Below are 7,423 nucleotides of genomic sequence, written 5' to 3'. Positions count from 1 at the left end.
TGCTGAACCAGCTGTGTGTGAGAGAGACGCTTTGTTTTTCAAATGTAATATCACTATAAAACTCATTTTATGAAGACCTTTTGTTTTTTGAAACTTATTCCAGTTAACCAGGGATTGGCAATTTAAGGCCTGCAGCCGAATCTGGTCTCCTGCCTGTTTTTATAAGTTAAGTTTTGTTGGAACCTAGCCTCATTCATTCATTTATGTACTGTCCATGGCCGCTTTCATGCTGTAATGTCAAAATTGAGTAGTCACAACAGAGACCATGTGGCTTGCAAAGCCCAAAGTATTTGCTCTCTGGCTCTATACAGAAAAAATTTGCTGATCTGTGAAATTATAGTATTACCTACTGTCACTCTGTTTACTGTTTTGCTTTTTAAATTATCTAATATTCAGCTACATAAGTAAATAAATAAGACGATTTCAGAATGTGATAGAAGCAATGGAAAATGGTGATGTGAGTGCAGTGATGACATCAGATAGGTGGTAGAGAGAGTCTGGGAAGATGCCATATGGGCTGAGACCCAGGAGATACAAAAACCAAGGCTCAGAGAGGTTATGTAATGTGTACAAAGTCACACAGGTAGTAAGTGGTAGAAGTGAGATTTAAACTCATGAATAACTCCAAATATAGAGGGCCCTTTCCTCTGTAATATAGCTGTCTTCATATATTCATGCAAACACAATACCAAGCAGATAAGGAAGTGTTATAGCAGAGAAGCATAAGCAAAGTGGTTTAGTTCTCCTAGACTTGGCAGACCAGAGACAGTGTTCTGATGTGTTGAAATTTGGAATCAGTACTGATTTGAATCATAGTCCTGGCACTAACTTGGCTGAATGACTTAAATTTGCAGCCTTCATTGTTGTTTGGTGGGGCGGGGGTGGGAGGGAGCTGTCTGTAAACTGAGGAGGGTGTTTGGATGATCTCCACGAGCTCTTCTGGCTCCCACTTTCTATGATGCTGTGACTTTAGGAGGTGGCATTTGATCTGGGCTTTGGAGGGTGGGGTGATTTTGACAGGCTGCCTTGTAAATGAAGCGAAAAGGTATTCCAGGTGGTAAGAACAGTTTGAGCAAAAACACAGTGTCTAGGAACTGTAGAAAGAATTCCGGGGATGGTGTATAATAGTCTGATCCGACTAGGCTAGAGTTTAATCTGTAGAAGACGGCGGCAACGGGGTGCGGGGGGCAGGCAAGAGGCATCTGGCACTGAGCTGAGGGAGGGCCTGAAAGTTATGCTTAGGAGTTGGGATGCTTTTCCTTGGAATTAGAGGATTTAAAAGGTCCTCTGTCTTTTCTTGAGCGTCCCTGTCCAGTGACCGTCCTCTCTCTCTATGAAGTTCCATTGATGGAGACTTTGTACACCATCTATTCATTTTCAGACAGCTCTAAGTATAAGAAAATTCTTCCTTACATTGAGTCAAAGCTTATGGGTTCTAGCTATACCTTTTCTATGGTGCAGATACTGAAAGTCAATGGAAGATTTTAAATGGTAGAGGAACATATTGAGGGATATGTGACCCCAGGGCTTGAAGCAGGCCTGTGGCAGCACACATATGACATGTACCCCAAAGGAAGAGTACTGTTAAAAGCCTTTAAAAAGCCTTCCATTCATTAAATATGTGTTGAGCACCTACGATGGGTCAGTCAGTGACCAAGAACCTAGTGATAAGACAGAGTTCCTGCTCTCACAGTCTTCCCAGGCTCATGGGGAAGATGGACCAGAAGACCATTGTGACAAGGACTCTGGGAGTTTGGGGCAGGAGTACCTAACCTGGCAGATGGAGGATAAGAGGTCAGGAGTCAGGGGTGGGCAGGTAAGGGTTCCTGGAAGTTGAGGACCTGGCCAGATTGACCCAGGAGGCCGAAGGGAGAGCACCCAGGGAGAGGGAGCACACAGGTAGAAATATGAGTGAATGTGGCTCGTTTAAAGAACTGAAAGCCATTCTATGGCGAGATGTAGTGTGTGTCTAGTAAATGGCTAGAAGTGAGGCTGGCCGGCAGACAGGGACTGGTCACGAGGGGCTGTGTTTGCCATGCTAAGGACTTTATATCCTAAATTTGATGGGAAGTCAATATTCTTTTTTGTTCTTTTTTCTCCCTTTTTATTGAAGTATAGTTGATTTATAATATTGTGTTAGTTTCAGGTATACAGCAAAGTGACTTAGTTAATACAGATACATACATATATATATATATGTATATATATATATTATATATATACATATATATATTCTTTTTCAGATTCTTTTCCATTATAGGTTGTTACAAGATATTGAATATAGTACCCTGTGCTATACAGTAGGTCCTTATTGTTCATCTGTTTCATATATAGTAGTGTGTATCTGTTAGTCCCAAACTCCTAATTTATCCCTACTCCCCCTTTTCCCCTTTGGTAACCATAAGTTTGTTTTCTATGAGTCTGTTTTGTAAATAAGTTCATTTCTATCATTTTTTTTAGGTTCCACTTATAAGTGATATCATGTGATATTTGTCTTTCTCTGTTTGACTTACTTCACTTAGTATAACCTCTAGGTCTGTCCATGTTGCTGCAAGTGATATTATTTCATTCTTTTTTTATGGCTGAGTAATATTCCATTACATATATACCACATCTTCTTTATCCACTCATTTGCCAATGGACACTTAAGTTGCTTGCATGTCTTGGCCATTGTAAATAGTGCTGCTGTGAACATTGGGGTGCATGTATTTTTTTGAATTTGAGTTTTCATCTTTTCCAGATATATGCCCAGGAGTGGGATTGCTGGATCATATCAGTAACCCTATTTTTGGTTTTTGAAGGAACCTCCATACTGTTCTCCGTAGTGGCTGCACCAATTTATATTCTCACCAACAGTATAGGAGGGTTCCCTTTTCTCCACACCCTTTCTAGCATTTATTATTTGTAGACTTTTTGATGATGGCCATTCTGAGTGGTGTGAGGTAATACCTTATTGTAGTTTTGATTTGCATTTGTCTCATAATTAGCAGTGTTGAGCATTTTTTCATGTGCCTGTTGGCCATTGTATGTCTTCTTTGGAGAAATGTCTGTTTAGGTCTTTGGCCGATTTTTTAATTGGGTTGTTTGGGTTTTTTTGATATTGAGCTATATGAGCTGTTTGTATATTTTGGAAATTAAGCCCTTGTCAGTTGCACCACTTGCAAATATTTTCTCCCATTCCATAGGTTGTCTTTTTGTTTTCTTGATGGTTTCCTTTGCTGTGCAAAAGCTTTTAAGTTTAATTAGGTCCCATTTTTAAATTTTTGCTTTTATTTCTATTCTCTTGGGAGACTGACCTAAGAAAACATTACTACAATTTATGTCAGAGAAGGTTTTGCCTATGTTCTCTTTTAGGAGTTTTATGGTATCATGTCTTATATTCAAGTCTTTAAGCCATTTTGAGTTCATTTTTGTATATGGTGTGAGGGTGTGTTCTAACTTCATTGATTTACATGTGGCTGTCCAGCTTTCCCAGCACCACTTGCTGAAGAGATTGTCTTTTCTCCATTGTATATTCTTGCCTCCTTTGTCAAAGATTAATTGATCATAGGTGTGTGGGTTTATTTCTGGGCTCTCTGTTCTGTTGCATTGATCAATATGTCTGTTTTTGTGCCAGTACCATGCTATTTTGATTACTGTAGCTTTGTAGTATTGTCTGAAGTCTGGGAGGGTTATGCCTCCAGCTTTGTTCTTTTTCCTCAGGATTGCTTTGACAATTCCGGGTCTTTTGTGGTTCCATATAAATTTTAGGATTATTTGTTCTAGTTTTGTGAAGAATGTCATGGGTAATTTGATAAGGATCACATTAAAACTGTAGATTGCTTTGGGTAGTATGCCCATTTTAACAGTATGAATTCTTTCAATCCAAGAGCATGGGATAGCTTTCCATTTCTTTAAATCATCTTCAATTTCCTTTATCAATGTTTCATAGTTCTCAGAGAAGTCAATATTCTCAAAAACAGTTTTTCCACCCCCGTTTATAGAATGTACACATACTCCTTTTAAAAGTATTACAACCTATGGTAAAAATGAAGGAAGAAATAAAAATCACCTTTAATCTCACTAACCAGAAATAACTACTAGTAAACATTTTGGTATGTTTGTAACCAAGTATGTTTCTATGCATAGATACAAAAGAAAAGCTTGATCTTATTGTGTTATTTGGTTTGTATCTTACTTTTTCTAATGTTATGTCATGTGTCTGCATTTCCAAGGCCATGCCATTAATAATTATTTGAGAATTTAGCTACTAATGACTGTATATCATAGCCCAATAGATGACTATATCTTATTTTATATAAATGCCTCATAATAGATAAAGTTTTAAGTTGCTTGCATTTTTCACTACTATAAATAATGTCGTGAAAGACAATCTTGCTTGTAACTTTATATTCGCATCTGCATATTTCCTTAGGATACGTCCAACCACGTCAGTGGTTGCCTTTTAAGCAGGCTTGAGATGGACTCAAGTGTGTTTATTTGAAAAGCCATTATGACAGTAATGTGAAGGGTGGGCTGGAAAAAGATGATCTAGAAGTAAGCAGAGGAAGATGCTATTTGAGCAGTTTAGGCCAAGTGTAAGGGCATAAACTAAGTTATTGGCAGCAAGGCCAGAGAAAAGAGGAAATGATAATGATTCTTAAAGTGTTTGCTTGTTTTATGTTTATGTATTTGTTTGCATGACAGAGCTTTCTTTGAACCTGATGAAAACTACCAGCAGTTTTTACATATGAATTCAGGGGTTTAGGGACCTCTAAGGTGGCTATTGTGGGTAGGGCGAAGAGGTTAGTGGGGCTTAATGGTTCTTTTCCGAAATAGGAAGTACTATGGGGAAAAACAGGTTTGAAGGGTTGGCGTGGGGAGGAGAAATTTATGAGCCCAGTATTAGATGGATCGGGTAAAACTGTCAGGGAGATAGTTTATAAATTGATATAATGGCTTAGGAGAGAGGTCAGAGAAGGATGTGAGGATGTGGGAGCCATCCCCACAAAGGTGGTGGTATTGAGACCCTGGACACGGAAGTATCCTAGAGATGAGGGTGTTTATGTGAAGGGCACTTGGGGCATAACCAGGGAGACAGCCTTCTCCTAAGTAGCAGACAAGGGGGAAACTAGAGAAGGAGCTAGAAGATAAGTACAAAGAAAACCAGAAGAGAATGGTGTTGAGGAAGCCAAGAGACACAAGAGTTTCAAGGAAAAAGTCATCAAACTGTCAAATGTTGCAGAGGTCAAGCAAGAAAAGGACTGGAGGGCGTCCACAGGAGCAAATTAAGTCACCTGGAAATGTGGAATGAACAGATTCAGAGGAATTGTGGGGCTGGAAGCCAGATTGTAGCTTGCAGTGAGGACTGAAGGGAGCTGCGCGAGTAGAACATTCATGGCTTTTTTCTAAGAGAGCTTGTTGCGAAGGGCTGGAGAGGGCCAGGTGCGAGCTAGAGTGAGATGGGGCAGCAGAAGGTTCACTTTTTCTTCTTGTTTATATTCAAGAAGCAAAGCTAGATTTCCAAATTGTCATATGACTTCGATTACCTCTCCAACATTTGCTATTTGCCATGTTTAAAATCCTTTATTGGTGATTATTTTTTTGGACATGGTATACTCTGTCCAAGCTTCCAGCAAAAGCATTGCTGCCCAGACTCCTAGCATCTTACTTCAAGTTCTGTTTAAACAAGCCAAGACCTCCATGTTTGCTCTTAGTCTCATTGGATTTTAATTAGACCCCCCTCTCAGTTTTTAAGCTTCAGCATACTAATATTTGGAGTTGCACTTTTTAAATTATAGAATATGATTTGTGTCCTTGAAGTTTGACCTTTATCTGAAGAAGTGGTTGAAAATGGTAAATGTTTAAATGTTGCAGGTTAGAGAATGTCTTGATTGTGTTGCCAAATGCTGAACGACAGAGAGATTTAATTCTAACAAGCACTAATTATAAAGGGAAAAAAAATCAAAAGGTGATGTCAGCCAGAATCAAAGTGAACCAGAACAAGAAATACTTTTATTGGTTACAGAACATCAACAATGTGGGATACAGCCTTATTCACTTACTTTACTAGCAATGAAAATACTGCAGGCTGTCTCTAGGGGGTTCAGACAGGCTTATTGAAGACATAATCATTTTGATAGGTGTTATTCGTTGGTAATATGATGCTTTGGAGCGGCAGAAAATTACTTATTTTTAGAGATATGCTAAATGTTCTTGGCTTTAAAAAAACAAAACAATATGGCAAAGATTTTATAACTTGGAAGAAGTGGATAGTCAATGCAACATATCCACTGGTTTCTTGCTTAACAGTAAATTAGCCTATTTTTGAGTATTATTTCTCTCAGCACAATTGCTTTAAATATTTTGACATCAAAAAAAGAGGTATCGGGGCTTCCCTGGTGGCTCAGTGGTTGAGAGTCCGCCTGCCGATGCAGGGGACACAGGTTTGTGCCCCGGTCCGGGAAGATCCCACATGCCTCGGAGCGGCTAGGCCCGTGAGCCATGGCCACTGAGCCTGCGTGTCTGGAGCCTGTGCTCCTCAACCGGAGAGGCCACAACAGTGAGAGGCCTGCGTACCGCAAAAAAAAAAGAGGTATCACTTTTTTAGAGGTCATTGTGTTATAACAGAAAACAGTTATCCATTTAGGAGATTAAATAGAGGATATATACGTATACATCAATACATACATACACACACATATATATATATAAATAGGCGTGTGTGTGTGTGTGTGTGTGTGTGTGTGTGTGTGTGTGTGTGTGTGTCTTTGCTTTATAAAGAACCTGGTTATCTTTTTCTTAAGGTGAGATTTATTTTTCTTGAAGATAAGATTTTACTCTGAAATTCTTGGTCCTGTCTTCTTTCTCTTTGTTTTCCAGTGAAATTCATTATTATATCTTTTAACTCTCTTTGGACCTCCCTTCCTCCCCATGCTGTCGAGAACCTGAGGCCGTTCCTTTAATCATTCTTTCACCATTCTAGTCAGTCCTCTTCTTGACTTCTCATTGAATCTAATTCAGTCTTCCCAGGCTCAACCTCATCATTTGACATCTTTGCCACTGTACCTGGGCTGCTGAGCACTGTTAGCTGAAACTTGACAACAGTGCCAGTTATAACCTCTGTAAATTCATGGTCTCCAGTCTGTTAGGGCCCCAAGATGGCCTCTGCAATCCTTGATTGTTCTACACTTTCACCGCTGTCTTCCTATTTCCTCCCTGCCACCTGTTCCCTCAGTCTCAGAAGATAATCTTGACTTCTGTTTTATTGAGACCACCAGGCAGGAACTCCTGAACATCCTCTTCTTTTACTAACATTCCCTGTCTCACTACCTACAAATTTTCTCAACACATATCACCTTCTAGTTATTTTCCTACTTTTTCTCCTTAACTTGGTCACCAGGCTGCTCAAAAGAGTAGTGCCTTTTTTTTTTTTTTTTTTTTT

General features: G+C 39.3%; 1 protein-coding gene across 6 annotated transcripts in view; it reads left to right on the top strand.

Moving 5' to 3' along the window:
- Nucleotides 1-7,423, top strand: part of ST7 (suppression of tumorigenicity 7) — a 254,016-nt gene that overhangs the window by 189,643 nt on the left and 56,950 nt on the right. The window lies entirely within an intron of this gene.

This window comes from Lipotes vexillifer, unplaced genomic scaffold (assembly GCF_000442215.2).
Source record: "Lipotes vexillifer unplaced genomic scaffold, Lipotes_vexillifer_v1.1 scaffold314, whole genome shotgun sequence".
Taxonomy (NCBI): Eukaryota; Metazoa; Chordata; class Mammalia; order Artiodactyla; family Lipotidae; genus Lipotes; species Lipotes vexillifer.
The sequence above is the reverse complement of the archived record's forward strand: the minus strand, read 5'-3'. Positions and strand labels throughout refer to the sequence as shown.